The sequence below is a fragment of the Gallus gallus genome, chromosome 1 (genome assembly GCF_016699485.2).
Source record: "Gallus gallus isolate bGalGal1 chromosome 1, bGalGal1.mat.broiler.GRCg7b, whole genome shotgun sequence".
NCBI classification, from domain to species: domain Eukaryota; kingdom Metazoa; phylum Chordata; class Aves; order Galliformes; family Phasianidae; genus Gallus; species Gallus gallus.
The window spans coordinates 65984335-66001615 of NC_052532.1; the positions used below are offsets into that span (position 1 = coordinate 65984335).

General features: G+C 38.3%; 1 protein-coding gene across 25 annotated transcripts in view; it reads left to right on the forward strand.

Moving 5' to 3' along the window:
- Positions 1-17281, forward strand: part of SOX5 (SRY-box 5) — a 641599-nt gene that overhangs the window by 395588 nt on the left and 228730 nt on the right. The window contains exon 1 of one of the 25 annotated variants that reach the window (XM_040697270.1): positions 14405-14453. The exons of 23 other annotated variants lie outside the window; for them this stretch is intronic. The gene's annotated coding sequence lies outside the window, so the exon portion shown is untranslated. Of the gene's footprint in view, positions 1-14404; positions 14454-15465; positions 15513-17281 lie in introns of those variants that run through there. One more of the 25 variants, XM_040697271.2, reaches the window with a different exon arrangement.

Below are 17281 nucleotides of genomic sequence, written 5' to 3' on the forward strand. Positions count from 1 at the left end.
TTTTGTTATGCAAAATACCGCAAACAGTCGTTGGTCTCCAAAATTGTAATTTTATAAATATTATCAAAAACTGTACTGTTTTGTTTTTCTTTCTTAATGCCTGAAAGTAGTCTGTATTCCCAGTTTCTCAGTTGTTGGGGTTTTTTTCGTTAGTAGTTCACTTCTCTTGTCTGTACACGATAGTACAATCAAAATTAAACTTGCACTTCGGCCATTGGTCTGTTAGTGTTCCCAAACTCAAGGGGAGTTGTGGCTGCCATACATTTGAGATTGGGGTTCAGCTCACCAGGATTTAGGCACACAAACGTTAGGTGTTTAGCATCTCTTCACAGTTTGTGGAAAGAGATAACCACCCTCCTAGAACAACCTTTCCAATCTTTAAATAGACATCCAAGACAAGAAAGATGAATTGCCCTCTGAAAATACTTGTCTATTGACTATAGAGGGAGCCTTGATGACTAGTTTAGACTAGATGTCTAATTTGGGGCTAAAATTAGGTGATAGTAATTCTATTCACAGTACATGGTGGATTTAAAGGAATAACACACAGTACTGTGTAAATATTCTTTCGTATTTTTGTAGAAGTAGCTGTGTTCAAGCTCACCTTGTATTTCTTTTGTGTGTGTGTGTGTGTGAGTTTTCTAACAAACTTATTTTTTAAACAGTGCTGATGGTATTTAGTGGGATTCTGAGAGAAAGATATGCCCTACAAACAAGCTGTTAGGTGTATATCCAGTCGGCAATGTTAAGTTCAAGTAGTAAATTTTACTTTTATTGGTTAAAGAACAGAAGCGATCCAATGTGCTTTTAAAAGGCTATTTTGAAAAGGTTTTCTCAGTATTGAAAAATGACATTGATTCCAGTGGTTTCCCTTATTTTAAAATTAGTAAATTACTTCTGAGTTGCTATTAGAAATTGATGTGCTTAATAAAGCATTTGTCATTCTTACTGTAAACTGCAATGAGTGTCAGATTTTATTTTTAAATTTAATTCAGAAAAGAGAACAGCGTATTTAACCTGTTGTGTTTGAAAGACTTGATTTAGCCTGGCTCAGTCATTTGTATGGCAGTGCTGGAAGTCCAAATGCCCTACAAAGGCTTAGTAGGTAGACCTAGCAACATAGTAGTTAAGAAACTGTAGTTAAGTCTCAGCCCTGTTGCAGAAATCTGTCTGCTTGACTTAATTCTATTCATGTCGTCTTATGTGTTTAATCCAGAAAGTGGGTATGTATACATGTGTACAGTTTCCCGTTTTGGCACCGAATTTGGTATATTGTGTGCTGCAACTCGTATCATGCCTGCAGGCCACGGGAAAACGACGCAAATCAAATGCGAAATAGAGAGGAGACGTAATTTAAAACTTGCATCTTCTCAAGATGCAGTATGGCATATGAGAGTTGCAGCATATTGTAAGGAATCCCTTCTATTTCCCCAACAAGCATGCGGTGTTTTCAGCTGTGCGGGCTGCTGGGGGTGCAGCGGACCTGTAGGTGCCCAGTGGCTGTGGTTGGGCTCTGTCCACGGCAGCACCTGGCCACGCTACACACGCTCCTTCATCTTGTTGTCTCCTTCCTGCCAAGCTGCACAGGTCGGCGTTCTCCTCTGCCCTCCTCCGTCATTCTGTAATCATATTTATTTTACACAGGCACGCGGGTTCCCTCTTCCCTTTTACATATGTTGTTTTGCTTCATGCAGAGAAAACTCCAGAGCCTGACAGGGCTTTTTTTTTTTTTTTTTTTTTTTTTTTAAGCACTCCAAATTCTATCCAGCTTTAAACTCTTATGTTTATAACCCTGAATATCTCTAAAATGTCTTTACCTAAAACACTTTATGGTTTTATTACCAGGTTTATGCCAGTAATAATATTCACATCAGCTTTCTTAGGGATAATCTTTAAGCAGAACCTAGCAAGAAAGGCTTTGAAAACTATCATTCCCAGGAACGCAAATCTCGGAACATGAAACATCGGTTTAATCGCCCTCTCTGACAACTTAACACGACAGATTGAAAAATACAAGCCGATATGGAAGTGGGATCAATGGATTATCAAAGTCCTAAACATCTCCTCCTGGGGGAGGGGGTGCCGGGCCCGCCGGGCGAGGTTGGTGCAGCTTACGGGCCTGACTGGCAGCGGAGCGGGGAGGCAGATTTACATGCGGCAACTCAGGGGGCTTTGTCACGGCAATTGTATAAAGTGATATACAGTGCAAATCGACTCGAGCATGTCCCTGGATAGCAGGCGGTTTACAGCCTCTTCGAGCAGAGATTACTGCTTTATCTTGTCATACTAAATTAACGTGGCAGCACACTGTTAAACAGTGGTGACCTCTTCATCTGTGGAAATTGCTGCCTAGAGGAGAGATGGTATTTAAGACTCTCTCCCTCTGCCTCCCCTCCCCACTTTCTCCCCCTCCCTCCCGCTCTTCCTCTTTCCCTCCCTTTATCTTGTCTCTTTTTTTTTCCCTGTAGGGCCCTCAGGCGTTTTTGGGTTAGGTTGTAACATTAAAGACAAAAAGAAAGAAAGAAGGGGGGAAGGGAAAGGCTTTTAACATCAAGGTGACAACAGCTATGTGTTAATTGGGCCTTTGTTGTTTGATTAATAGCCACTTTGGTGTAGAATATGAAGACGGTTGTTTGGACAACTTTCTAAAAATGACATGTCCTTTCAGTAAACTGGGATTAAGCAGTGTTCTCTGGTCTGCGCGTTTTAACTCCTTATTGTTATTGCACTCAGCCCTACACGTGCCATTATTCAGGATCAAGCTGGCTCTTCCAGCACCTTCCTCACCTGGTGCACCTGGAGGTGGCTCACCAGGGGTGGCTGTCCAGGTACCTGCCCTCCCGCCCGAGGGTTGATGTGATGGGTATAGCTCTGAAATGTTATTAGGCTCCTGTTTCAGACTGCATCAGAGGATTTTTGGAATTAAACAATTCTCCTAAAGATACTGCTAAGCAGGAAAAGGGCTGCAGGCCTTTCATTGGGCTGGCAGTGTGATGCAGAAAACCAGGAGGAGTAAATCTCATGTCCTTTCAGCAAACTGAGGCGATGAAGGAGAGAGTATCATCTCCTCCTTTGATCGGGTATTCTCTTCCCAACTTTTCTCTTTACTGTGCAGTGACTCATTATGGGTCCAATCCAGAGCTCTTAGAAGTCAATATAAAGACTGCATTGTCTATTAAAGGGTTTGGATCAAGGCCCCCATGACCTTAGGCAAATTGTTGCCAATCAGCATTACACAAGGACTGCTCCAAAAGTAATGTCTCCTATTTTATTATGTTGGCCCACAACACCACAGGCGGTTGGTGGTGGTATGGCAGTAGAGGTTGAACCTTTTCACCAGTATTCCACTAAATTTTGTTGCCATGCAACAGGTGGCAGCAGAGAGGCAGTCAGAAAAAAATGGCATCTGACATGGAAGTGGCTATGAAGCAAAAGTGTGTCATTTATCCTCCATGCAGAAAAAATGGCACTCACTGACATTCGTTGATGCTTGCTGAATGATGATGGAGACCAAACAGTGCATGTATGAGCACAATGAGGTGGAGGATGGTACATTTCAGCATGCGGAAAGGGCAGTGAAAGACTAGACAAGTTCCAGACAGCCATGCAGATTTTTACAAGTAGAGCATACTGGCTCTTGTTCCTCACCGATGAAGGTGCACAGCTAATGGTGATGACTGTGCTGCAAAAAAGTGTAGCTGAGAGTTTGCTCTATCAAATAGTGTTATCATGCTCTTTGCATCTGTTGTAGTTTCCATGGAAATAAATAGGAGGCATTACTTTCAGAGCTACATGAAGTGTTTTGAAATTTGCAGGCATATGACTCCAAAGGACTAATTTATGCTGTAATTTCTGTAAGCAGTTGAGAGGCCAGGTAAAGTCCAGTTGGCAGTGTAGTATTGGATGTAGTTGTATGTACTGAAAATTGTAGTTATGGCTGCATCTTTGAGATAAGGAGTCCTTCTCTACCTCTTCCTTTGCTGGATCTTTTAGTATTTAGCGTGTCCTGATCCCCTATTGTTGAGGTTCTAGGTGATGAGAGAAGATGCTTTTGCCTCAGAAACTCAACGCTGATTCTGGGCTGCCATAGGACTCCCATTATTTCAGTCCTCTGAGGAAGGTTATGTAAGTGTAATGATCTGAGATAGAAAAGGGCTTTAAGATCATCTAGCTTGGATTTTTACTTGCTATAGACAGTTGTTTCTTACTGTGAATTTCTTGAGCTGCCACCTACACAGATTCATGAAAAATTCTGTGCGTTTTATATTGTACATTTTGTATGTAACATTTTCAGAGGCAAGCTTTTATTCACTTCTCTGAGATGCCAAAGGAACTTATTTTTGCAGCAGAATATTTTCCATTTGAGATGCGATGTATCTGTGATCAGTGATGTTATCATTGTTTTCTTTGGATGAATTTTGAAGGCCATTGAGCTAAGCACTTATAATAGACATACGTTGCAGACTGACTTCTTGATTTATTATTTTTAGAAATCGATGCATTTGATAATTTATGTACAGCTTACAGAGGCCACATAAGTGGCTCATCAATCAATCAACAGCCAGCAAAAATGAAAGCTAATGAGCTCAATTCAGTAGCAAGTTGCTCATTAGCAGGTGGGCTCACTGATCTTTCAGGTTTTCCAGTTCAAAGAAGTCACATGCTCTTGTAAGGATTAGCTTCCTTGAAAAGAACGAAACAGAAAAAGAAGGCATGGCAAGCTTTTGAATGTTCTCTCGTTGCTTTTGGCATATACATTTATGGTAAATGCCTGATATTGGGCAGCCACCTAACTGTCTGCTGGGCTAAATCATTACTGTGGTACCAACAGCTTCCATCAGCTGAACGCTGAATTTACTGGTGCATTTACAGGATGTGTGGGAAGAAGAATATGGAGGCCTCTTCTCTGCTTTTGCGTAGGAATCTCTACTTTCTCAGCACAACACTATTCCCACCACAGTATTTTCAGTCCAGGTTTTCTCCAGCTCTGTATCCAACACGGGATGCTAGAAACTGCCTCGCTGTGCTGAGCTGGACAGTATGCATTTCCCCCATTCACAGTCCACACATTGGCCATTCTGGTCAGGTAACACCAGGCCTATGTCCTTCCCTCTCCTTTTTTGAAACATTTTGGTCATTCCAGTATGGGTTTTGGAGGGTACACATAAAAGTGACCTTATTTGGCCCAGTTATTATCCTTATCCATAGAGATACCAAGAGATGGTTAGACTTGGGAATTAACCTTCTCCTTGTAAGTACTCTAAGTGGCAACGTTAAGCAGTACTGTGGGTATACTACTACTGTGGGTCTGTGTGCTAGGACACTTAAACCTGCTTGAGAGCCGGGATCTGTTTTTAGCTTTGTGCACTTATATTGTATATTGGTGTGCAGCCCTAACATTGCTTTTTTTCCTTTTAGTAAATACATTCATTATTAATCTTTCTGAAAAGCAAAAACACTGGTTTAGTTACCACACTTTTGATACTTGATGCAAGATTTTTTTCATTTTTTATGTTACCATTATATATTTAAAAACCTTATGTAATAATGTATAAGTATAAATATACGTATATGTATATATTAACTATCTCCTGAAGATATGAAAAATATTCTGCTCTCAATCAGAGAGAAAAAAAAAAAAAAGATTCTTGACAGGGGGTTGCCTGCCTTTCCATAGTATCCTGCAAAAAGACTCTTGAAATGTTTTTAAAATATGTATTTTTTTAGGACAGATTTTCCAAATCTCAGGAATAGATTTTCGACTGCCCGATTTGGCTTTAAATGAGTTGGCTGAATCAGTTTCTTTTTCTTTTAAGTAAGTCTATAAAGCTTTGATGAATTTGGCTCATTGTTTAGCACTTATCTCATGAGTAAAGCTTGAGAGGTTTGGCTTGAAACTTACCAAATCACATCTCTGGAAAATGGCCCAAGCCTATTGATTTATTTGGAAAAAAAAAAAAAAAAAGAATCCAAAACAAAACATGACCAAAAAAAAAAACCTGATTCAGCGTCATGAATAAGTCCCTTACAGATCTATATAGCCCCTGTTGAGTCAATCTCTTTCTCACCGTATATGAGCCCTACATTTTATAGAATTGCAGGGCTGAGAAAGGACTGCAAGAAGTCATCCAATCCCACCTTCAAGCCAGGGATCCACTGCACTAACATCATTTCTACCAGATAGTTGTCTGATTTCCTTAAGTTACTTGGTGTAGGAGAGTTACTACTATCTGTCCAGGGTATTGCTATCTCTACCATCGGGAAGTTATTTCTAATGTGTAACTCTATTTTCTGCTTCAGTTTTATCTCATTAATTTTTGTTCGTGTAATTGTGGCAAGAATAAATGCATTCCTCGTTGTAGCAAATGTTTTGTGTTTGAAGATTGAAATGACATCCCCTTTTCTGAAGCTTTTCTTTTGGTACGTGGAAGTCATCTCCACCATATTTTTCTTAAAAACTTCTGCTATTTTGTTACTTCTGTGACGTGAATGGTAGTGGAAACTGTAAGAACAGATAGTTTTACATTAATGGCAATGGCATCTGTCTGCAGCAGGTGCATCTGAGATGCTACCAGAAAAGTCCAGTAAAAATTCCAAGTAAAACCAGACTCAAGATAGCTCAGTCACTGCTTCGTAAACGGTGCTGAGCAGTTTTGTTCTATTAACTTGCAGTTAAATCCTCTCTGGTACTGTCCTGTCTGCTCAGCTGTGGTTAAATTTTGTAATGGAAGGAAGGCTTTGTGTGTCACTGTCTTTTGCTTAGTTCCCTGGCAGAAGCCAAGTTCTAGGGCTTCTTAGCTTTGCAGAGCTATAACTGCAGAGCTGCAGAATAGCAAAACGGATTATAGAGCCTCTTGCATATCAAAAGAAGTGCCAGTGAAGGCTGACTGCTGGAGCTTTTCATATAGGGAGGAATAGGGAATATTGAGTCTCAAGTCCTAGAGTGAGTTTCCAAGACAAGGAATCAGCAGGGAGGAAATCTTTTAAATTTAAGACATTTGATCTGTAAGTCAATGGGGAAAAAATAAACATCAGACCTCATGATATCAATTATCTGAGTCACATTTAAAAAGTACTCACTTCTCTGAACATAATTGTTTTCATCTGAACAAGATAAAGTGTGCAACAGATTTAAAAATCAAAATCCATTTCCTTTTATGATCTTTAAGAAATTCACTGTTTGTACAAGCTGAAATAAGAAGGTAACGGTTATAATGAGGGTTGTGCTTTTCTATATTTTATGGATTTAATAAATCCTCTACTAAATGGAATTATCAAGTCAATCTTCTCACTTTATTAGAAGACACTTAGTAGAAATTGACTTTAATATCTGTCAACGGTTCTCTTTTTACTGTGTTTTGGGCTACTTGCTTGGGGGAAAGCCACGTTCCCCTTCAGGCAATTTCTTCTGCCTTGACTCTCTATTTTTACATTTTGAGATTTTGTCTTGTGACATATGCGTTTGAGCCATCTTGAAATAATAGCTGTTTGTGCTCGTGGAACTTGCTGTGTTTTACAAAGCTGTGAAATTAGTACTGAACTAAAGGAAAAGCACAGACTAGATTGTTTGGTGCCTACCACAGCTTTTCTGGAGATCTGCTATGGTAACTACTACTGGAGTGGTGAATAGTTGGTCAGTACTTCCCATCTGTGCACTTGAGAGAGGCTGGAGATAAGTCTGGGTTGCCGTGGAAAAACAGAGTATGCTGAACTGCCAAAGGAAAACAGGCGTATGAGACAAGATGGCAGATGGATGAAATTTCCAGTTGGTCACGAATGAATCTTCATGCAGGGCATATTTACTAGAGGCATGAGTGAGTGAGCAGAAGTTGGTTGTGTAATGTGTGCACATCTTGTGATGTGCTGCTAAGCCCCTTCCACCTCTGCAGTAGCTAAATCAGACTTTCAGACTTGTATTCCTCCCCTTCCCCCCCAGTGGTAGGATAAACAGTTGAACACTTGAAATTGAAACAAATTGAGTATTTTTCATGGAAAACAGTCAGATCGCTGGTTGTGCTTTGCCTGTTCTTTCTATTTTCTCTCCTGACTGTTTTTGGTGATGGATTTTGGGCAAACTCCCCTTTTTTTTTTTGGAAGTGTGGAGAGCTATTGCAAAGAGTCAAAGTAATTGATGGCAGATGACAGCTGCTGATAAACAGCTCAACCTCATGCCTCAGTCAGATAAAATTTCACAACATAAGGATATAGAAATTTTTCAGAATTAACAAAATTTGAAGACCACATGGATATAAACTGCTCTAGGTTCTGTAGTAAAACAAGTCAAGTTTATGCGATGGTAGGAATTTTACAGTCAACTCACCAAATAGGAATATCTTGAACAGGTACAGTTGTCATGCTGAAGCAAAAAGCACAAAATAGTATGTATGACTATATGTGTCAGAACTCTTCTGAATTTTCTATATGTGTTTCTGAGGGAAGTCTTTGAAGCTGACTATAAATAGAGGATATTAGCATATATTATTTTCAGGAAAGAAGATGGAAATTAAGAAAAAAGCAAAAAAAAAAAAAAAAAAAAGCCACCTCTGACATTTTATCAAAACCAACTTGAATTAAGGGACAGTCCTTTAAAATGAATAGCTGTTTTAGAAAACTGACTTGAAGACTTGCCCCTGGAATGGTAGGAAATAGCTCTTCCTCACTGGCAAAGGATCAGTTTGTGCTCTTACAGTTTCGTTTTTCACTTCCAGAATTATCAGTTCTCTGTCGGGTACTCTTTTGAACTGTTTTGATAAATAATTGTACTTGTGAAGGTTAATGGAGTGTCAGTCCCTTATTTACTCTCAAGTCAAATGTGGTGCATGCTAGTCAGAAGTGTAGCTCATGCTTCATGACCGGTTGACCTTAACGCTGTAAAGTGTGGTTATAGTCAGATAAATGACTGTAAAAATGACATTAAAGGGTCCCATGTTTTCAGTCTTGCTGTGGCTTTAGAGGTCAAATTTAGTTGCATAAAAATATGATATTTTTATTAATTGCATATAATACTAACTTAACCTGAGGTTTAAAAATAAAGCAGTGTCCTTTTTGCCTCATGTCATCCTTAGTAATAAACATTCTGCAAATTGTACTTAACTGACTATTTTGTTGATGATATGTCTGCAGAGCAGAGACCAGTTCCTTCTGTCGTAGCTGCATTGACTCTTTTTAGAGCTAATGGCAGCAAAAAAAAAAAAAAAAAAAAAAAAAAGTAGTCAATAAGGCAGGCGGATAGACATGACTCAGAAAATACATGGAGGGCAAATGCGTTGAATAACGATGACATTTAAAAGCTAGTGTTCTGCTTATCCCTATATATTGTTGGAGGTTCACATGTTACTGAAGCAGAACATGTAAATGCAAATTTCCATGTAAATTTCCATGTAAAATTCTAGTAATCTGTGCCAATCCAAAATTAATGCAACCCTTGCAGTCACAAGGATAGCTAGGAGTTTACAAAGATGTTAGCTGCTGTGTGTTTTGCAGTTTACTTTCATGAGTATCCTTCTGTGCTGCTGTAAGAGAGTGCTTCTTTTCATCAGTGCTTGAGCAAAAGAGGAAAAACCCAACAGAAACTATTTCTTTTGAGAAATTTTCACAGCTAATTCTAGTCACATTTTATAAAGCTTACACCATGCAAAAGCTGACCTCTCTGGTACTAAGCCTAATTCTGGTAGTTTCAAGGAAGAAAGTCGTGCTTGTCATTGAAGTGAATAATAGCCGTGATGAAAAATTAATAAACTTGCACACAAAGACTTAAACCAAAATGTGTTCTGGAAGTGAGACTTCTTGACTGCTTAGTCTTCTGAACAAGTCAACCCACGATCACTGAAAATAATCTGTGGAATTAAATGCAATTTGCTGATGGAGATATTATGAAACTCTTGCTAACCAGTCAATATTCTAGCCAGCTTCTTTAGATAATTATGTTCTGAAATCAGGAGAATCAGGCTGATGATTAATGTTTTAGTAGAATAATGTTTACAAAAGGATGTTGTTTGTACAGTTCTAAGAAATTCTCATTTAGTCACTGAATTTCTAAAAGATATAACTACACCCCCAGTTCTGTTCTATGGGCCTTCCTAATCCTAGTTTTTCTCCTTTGAAGGTGGTGTTTTGATTGATTAGGGTGTCTGTGATTTCCATATCCTTTAATCTTTTCACATGATCAGCAGCTTACATGATAATGTTATCTTGATTTATATAGGCCTGGGGTGAATTTGAACCGCCATTGTAGGGATTTGTGTATTTTTATAAATCTGATTCTAAGTAATCAGGGAAAACGTGGTGTCATCATAAAGTTGTATAAAATAGAGTTGAAAGACGAGACAACTGGGAGAGTACCAAAGTTTTTAACTTTGCTTTAGTATAAGGCCCGGATGGAAGGAAAAGAGTACCTTGCATTTTTAAGAATGACATAAACATGCCTGCCAATTAACACATGATACTGATGAAAGAAACGAAGCTGTCATATCACAGCCATTACTAATATTAATAGCTGTGAGCATGCCTATGATCTAGTATATGAACTACTCAAGAAAACAACCCGTGACCAGATATAACTCATGTTGCAGCGTAGTGTCATCATAACATCTCTTTAGTGCACCCTTCAAAAGTGTCTTTGAACCTCATGTTGCAAGACAGTATGTGGTATTTGAATAACAAAAGTGTAACACCAAAACATACTGAGATGGGCTTTATTAAAATATGTAAGTGCAACTTGTAGTAATGTTAAAGATACTGTAAGAAAGACTGAATGTCTTTCAGATGGACTGGTCTTGCCAGAAAATACCTTCTGCTTGCTTGTACCTTGTAGCATAGTTTCTCCTTATAATAGAATTTGCATGGGATTTGCACTACTGCTTCATGTAATTGAATTTATTTAGGGAAAGTATTTCTCAAGTGTGTAGTCTCCACACGCGTGTACATCTGAAGATTTAAAATACCTAAATCAATAATTCTTATGTAACTCTTTTGTGATGTCTAAATTTTTATACTGAAGAATAGAAACACATAGACCAGAATAGAAGGCAGGAGGAAAAACAAGTAAACTCTCTGAAATGCACTGTAAATGTTTTATATATTTATATATATATAAAAATATATGTAAATTTACATATATTTGAGGGCTGCTCTGAAAGTTATACCTTTTATTTTATTATGTTGGCCCACGTCAGTCAGATGTTGGTGGAACGGTAGGAGAGATTGAACCTTCTGCCAGTATTTGGTTACGTGTTGTTGCTGTGTGACAGATGGCAGCAGAGGGGCAGTCTGACAAAATGGCATCTGACATGGAAGTGTGTATGAAGCAGAAGTGTGTAGTTAAAGTCCTCCAGCTGAAAAAAAAATGGACCCTCTCACATTCATCAATACTTACTGAACATTTATGGAGGCCGAACAGTGGCTGTGAGCACAGTGAGGCGGTAGGTGGTGTATTTCAGCAGTGGCAACAGGAATATGAAGACAAGCCACATTCTAGATGGCCGTACAGGCTTTTACAAACACAACATACAGGCTCTTTTCCATTGTTGGCAAAAATGTATACTTTATGGTGGTGTCTGTGTTGCAAAAGAGTTTTGTAGCTGTACTCTAAAACAGTATTATTGTGCTCTTTATATCTGTTGTAGTTTCCATATAAATAAACAAGAGGCATTACTTTTGGAGTGATCTACGTATATTTTAAAAGAAGTGTGACTCTTACAACCAAACACCTTGTCTTTGTGTTCACCCCCTTTCTGTGTCTTAAGGTCTCAGATGCTCAGTAGAAGCTTTTAAATTATTTTTTCCCTGATTGATATTGCTAAATATAATGAATGGATTGCAGAGATTATTTTGTTATAAACCTCCTCCTGTACCTCAGCTTACTCTGCTGGCAGGCTCAGTGACACCTGGCTGGGTTGTGTCCTGAGACTCATTCTTGACATATTTAAGGGGAGGGGAGGGGGAAAGAGGCAGATTTTGCAAAATCATGCTCTATTAGTCAACCAATACTTCGTCATTCCAAAGTAGGCGTACATTCCTTCCAGTCAAAGTGGAGAAACTTCAGTCTTTCTTGTTTGGATTGGGCTGTTCTATGAGTTTTCCAGCATCACTTCACGATGACTGAAAACTACAGGGAATACTCAGAAATCAGTGATTCAAAGAATAGCTTAGAGAGGAAGGGCTAATTTCAGCAAAAAGTTATTCCTTCTCTGCTAAGAGTCGGTTGTTAAGCATGACTGTAGAGGACTAGATGTTCTTTGGGTTATTTTGCTTGTTTGTGAATATTGTGTATAACAGTGGACAAGACTGATTGGTAAAGGAAATGTATAGTGGACTTAATATACTACAGGGATATGATTATAATTAAAAAAAAAAGTGAGAGACAATGAGAATGAACTACTTTAAAGCTAATAGAGCTTATTTGTATTACTCAGATTAATTCAGGTAGGTGATGAGAAAGGGAAGGAAAATCAGCTTTTCTGTGCAGTTTGGTTACCATATAATTCTTAATCAGGAGTGTCACAACATCTCCTGATATCATCTTATCACAAAGGTCTTTTCATAGTGGGCAGTGTAGGCTACTGACTGCAGTTTAAAGGAACAGAAGAAAGAATAACTGATCCCCATAGTGAGAGGAACTGTGAATCCATCATAAGTTAGAGTTTATCTGGTTTTTTTTGCATCAATCAAACACAGTCTAATCTTGCTCCGGGGGTGGGAGTGTCTATGTGCATTTTAAATCTTGTTTAAACTGTGCTTGAATGAACTTTAGAATAAGTCTTAAATGATGAAATGACATTACACTGTTCCCCTGCACAGGACATGGTATTGACGTTTGAGGTATACTAAGAGCCAGAAGAGTGAACAGGGAACTGGTATGTGGGAACCTTTAGATGCTGAATGTGCTCTGCCATTGGCTTGTTTTGGAACCTGGCAAGTCAGTTCACGTCACTTCCAAATTTGCCCTGCATGTAATATCACAAAGATGCATTATGGGGATTAACTGATAGTTTTTGGAGTAGCTCTGATACATGCTGCTATGTATCAATGCTATGTGAATTGACTTCTGTCATTAATTTTTATTAATTACTCTGATATATGTGGCATTCTCTGATCAAACACTATCTTCTCTTGGAAGTGCATAAGAATCAAATAAGATTGGTTTCACCTCTGAAGCATATTCTGTGGAAAAGAGTTTCTGTGATGGTTTTTATTCTGTTTTATCAACACAGAATTCCTCCCTTCCTTTCTTCCTTCCTGTCTGTCTGTCTGTCTTATTTCTTGTTCAATCTTCCTTCCAAAGCCAAGAAAATTATTTTGGTTTGTATCAGAATCCCAAATTCTGTTTCACTAAAATTGTGGAACAGTCACTGATAGAAAGAGAATCAATTTATAAAGACAACAGTAGGTGAAATAAGTGCAGGAGAGAAAATAAATCTTTTAATAATTAGTGAAGAGGATGAAAATGGTTATTCCCTGGAAAAGTCCATAAATTATTGTTTCTGTAGCCATTACTTAACAAGAATTTTATAAGAATAAGCAGAAGACAGGAAGTAATTGGTCTAGAAAAAGCAGGTAAGTTAGTGGAGACCTCGCATAGAAGCAGATCCATGAGTCATCTGCTGGGTGTTGTGCATTTCAAAACATAAATGAGCAGGACATACATATTTCTGAACCAATAAAACTGATTTTGAAAATTTATATTCTACATGTGGTGTCTTATGCTGCAGTTAACTCCAGTGGAGACAGTGGGGCTGCTTCTCAAGTAGCTATTTGATGTTGATAATTGTTTCTGGTCCTTCTAGAATATGGCAACTTATACAAGATTGCTTTCAGGTAAAGAGCTAGTGTGATATTAATGTCTGTGGAGAAGTTGATTTTGATAGTTAAGATGCTCTAAGTCAAATTGTAATGGTTTGACAAGCAAGAGAACAATACATAATAGAAATAAATAAATAGATGTAGAAATAGAAATATGTAGAGCAGAACGTGATTATTTGAAAACCATAGGCGATTTAGTCACACACCTGCCCTTTATGTTGGATATATGCAAAAGTCCTGATACTAAATGTGTAGGTAAAGGTCTTCTAAAGTATAAAGAACAAGTAATCCAAAAGAGTTGATTATTGGAAATGGCATGAAATTCAGGCTGCAAGTGTGTATGCGTTGGAAGAGGCTTCCTTCATAGGATGCTTCATGCGTCTCATTTGAATCTTCCAGTTAGTCTTGATGTCAGTGTTGTTTCATTAACTAAAACAGGGGAAGTAACTATAAAAAGAAAAACATAGTAATGCAGTAAGTTGCTGGGAGGCAGGTAGAATTATGTTGTAAATAGTTTTATTTTGCTACTAGAAAGAGGCAGATATGCCGAATGTCAGAAAAAGATGAATATCTGTGAAGTCACAATCACAGATGTCATCAGAGTTCCTTCTGTAGAATTGAGAAAAGTTCCTAGGATAGCATATTCTGTGCAGGTATCCTTTGTACAATTTACCTCACCTTAGCCTCCTGGTTCTCTAGCAACATCTGTCTCTTGCATTATTCTGAGGTAGCCGGAGGTATTGTACTTGTGGTAGTCCTTTGCCTGCTGGAAGCTTGCTAGTTCTGGGTGTGGTATACACAGGGCAGTGAACACCTATAACAGCATTTTAGAAAGATGGAGAAACAGATACGTTATTCTAGAAGTTTGAACAAGTGAAGTATAAGACACTCGTTAAAATTTCCAGTGGTGCACCAGGGAGAGTAGAGCCATAATATCAAAGAAATCAAGGGGAGAACTGCATGGCAAGAAATATTCAAATGTAATATTACAAACTGATAGAGCCGGATAAAGCAATCCAAAACACAGATAATCAATGGGACTAAGGCACTCGGAAAACAGTAATGCTGAAAAAGATTTGTGTGTGTTTAAAAAAAAAAATTAGGTATGAGCTTATAGTGCAGCAAGGCAACAAAAAAAGGCAGCAACAAGGAAGTAATTGTTCTCCTTGTAACTGTGCTAAGATTACTTGTGAAATGTTGTGTTCATTTCTAGCCACATTGCAGAAGTCAGCAAATTGGAGGTATTTCAGATGCAAGCAACAAATGATTAAAGAGTGGTAGGAACTGATCTGTGAGGAAAGTCTGACAGGAGGGCTAAATATGGGCTAGTAATAGGAAAGTAAAACTATGCTACCTGAGGCATATGGAGGATATGGCTCTAACAGAGAAAAGAAACAGACCACAGCACTGGAAGAAGCAGCTGTGCAAGAAGAGTTGGGGTGAAAGGAAGCAAACATGAGGCAGTGTTTGAGAGTAGTGAGAGTGTTTCTGGTTTGTTTGTTTTTTAAACTGTGTACAGTCTTAATAGTGAGAATGGGAAACCTCACTGTCTGTTTGAGGCATTTTACTAGCCCAAGTGCCATCTTCCAAATTGTTCTCAACACAGAGGACCCAGTTTTGACCAAACTGTAAGTGGTGTGTGAGCAGAGTTCTTCACTCCCTTCTTCTCTCCGCCGCCCCCACCGAGGAACGAGGTGAAATACAGCTGCTTGGTACGATTCTCTGTGGGCTATCAGAGAACAGATGAGATGATCTTGCATCCATTTCCTAGCTGTAGATTGTGGTGAATCACTGTATGAAAGACAGATAGTTGGAGACACCCACCAAGTCAGTGCTAGCTATTACATTTGTTTTATTTTATTACTAAGTACTATTCAGATGGTCCCATTATTTGAAGGAGGTGGCACAGACAATGAGTTTGTTTCATAGTAAGAAAGCAGGTGATGAAATTGTTGTTGACGCTCAGTGTAGTTTTTCTAGCACTTCGAAAAATGGAATTGTTGTATTCCTAGTAAGCGTGGATTTTTACAGAGATAATTGTTTTATACAGCATGATTTCCAAGCTATTAAAAGGATTTAATGTATGCTGAAGATTCTACCAAGCTGTTTCGATAAGTAGTCTTATTTTTTGTTTAGCAAGGTCTTAAGGGTGATCTTTAGTCCCCCAGGGAAGAGATCATAAAAGTCTTAAAAGTGCTTTTACAGAATTTTATTTATTATTTTTTAAGCATAAAGATTACTAGCAAGAAGATAACAAGGCCATCATAGTACAACATGTTCTTTGTTTTTGCAGGTTATAGCTAACATATTAGGAGTTCTCAAAATACCACTTTTGTTTGTTAAGTATTTTGAGAGCAAATAGATGTAATCCTGTGTTACATTCTTAAAATGGATTTTGCTGGAGGAAGAAGTGGTAAGAGAGATCTGGTCTTGAGGATGTGTCAGGAATTATGTCGCTAACCACGTTTACCCAATACAAAGTGATTGTTAATATTTTACTATTCTTAATACCTTCAGTCTGTAGAAAGATTTGTAGAGCTATTGGATATAAGGAATGCTTCATTGTAAGAGGTGGGCTAAAAAAACCCCAAAATCTAAAGCACAAAATAAGTAAATGAACTGTTAGATAGCCAGCGTAAAAAGGCTCTAAAATTTACCTCATAACATTTTCTGATGTATTTGTGTTTTTTTTTTTAAACTTCAGACTTACACAGTTTGGTTACCATTCTTTGATTTGCAATAAATTGAGTAGAACTGGTGGGATACACAGTGAAAAATACTGAACTTCTGATGTATAACTGGGGATGGGCTGGAATGAAGATCTGCAAAAGCAGAAGAAATGTTTGTCTTAAAGTACTGTTTATCAGATTGTGCTCTGTGCTGCAGATAACCTGATAGTGGTATGTTGAAGATGTGCAGAGGGTCAGCCAGTCACACTCTGCTGGTTCCAAGTCTTTTGTTTTCAGAGACCTTTAATGAAATCAGTGGGAATTAATTGAACATATATTGTTATACATTTTCAAAAATTCTCTTCAGCACCTCCTTGTTTCTTTCGATACTGAAAGTCCTTGAAAAATCTGCTCCTATGTGCTGTATATAACAGAGGATGAAGTTAGAAATCAATGCAGAACAAATTAAAAGTTTTTCCTCTGTATGAATGCAGCCAATCAGTTTCTAACGGCTCATCTCCAAACCTTGGAAGTGCTTGAAATTTCCCCTTGCTCCTACGGTTATGACAGCTATCTGAGTGTCATGAAATTTGGTTAAAAAAATTGAAGTGTTTCAGCCTTAACGTTGGTTACTGTGGGGTGCTGCTTGATACATGAGAGCTCCCAGTTTCCGGTATCAGTTGATTGGCTGCAGTGCACTGCAGAGTAATGTAAGATCTGAATAATTACTGTATCACTAAAAGTGAAAATACATCTGCTATGAGGCTTTTGCACAATAATCTCTAGGCTTTTTGCCTCAATTGTAGAAACTG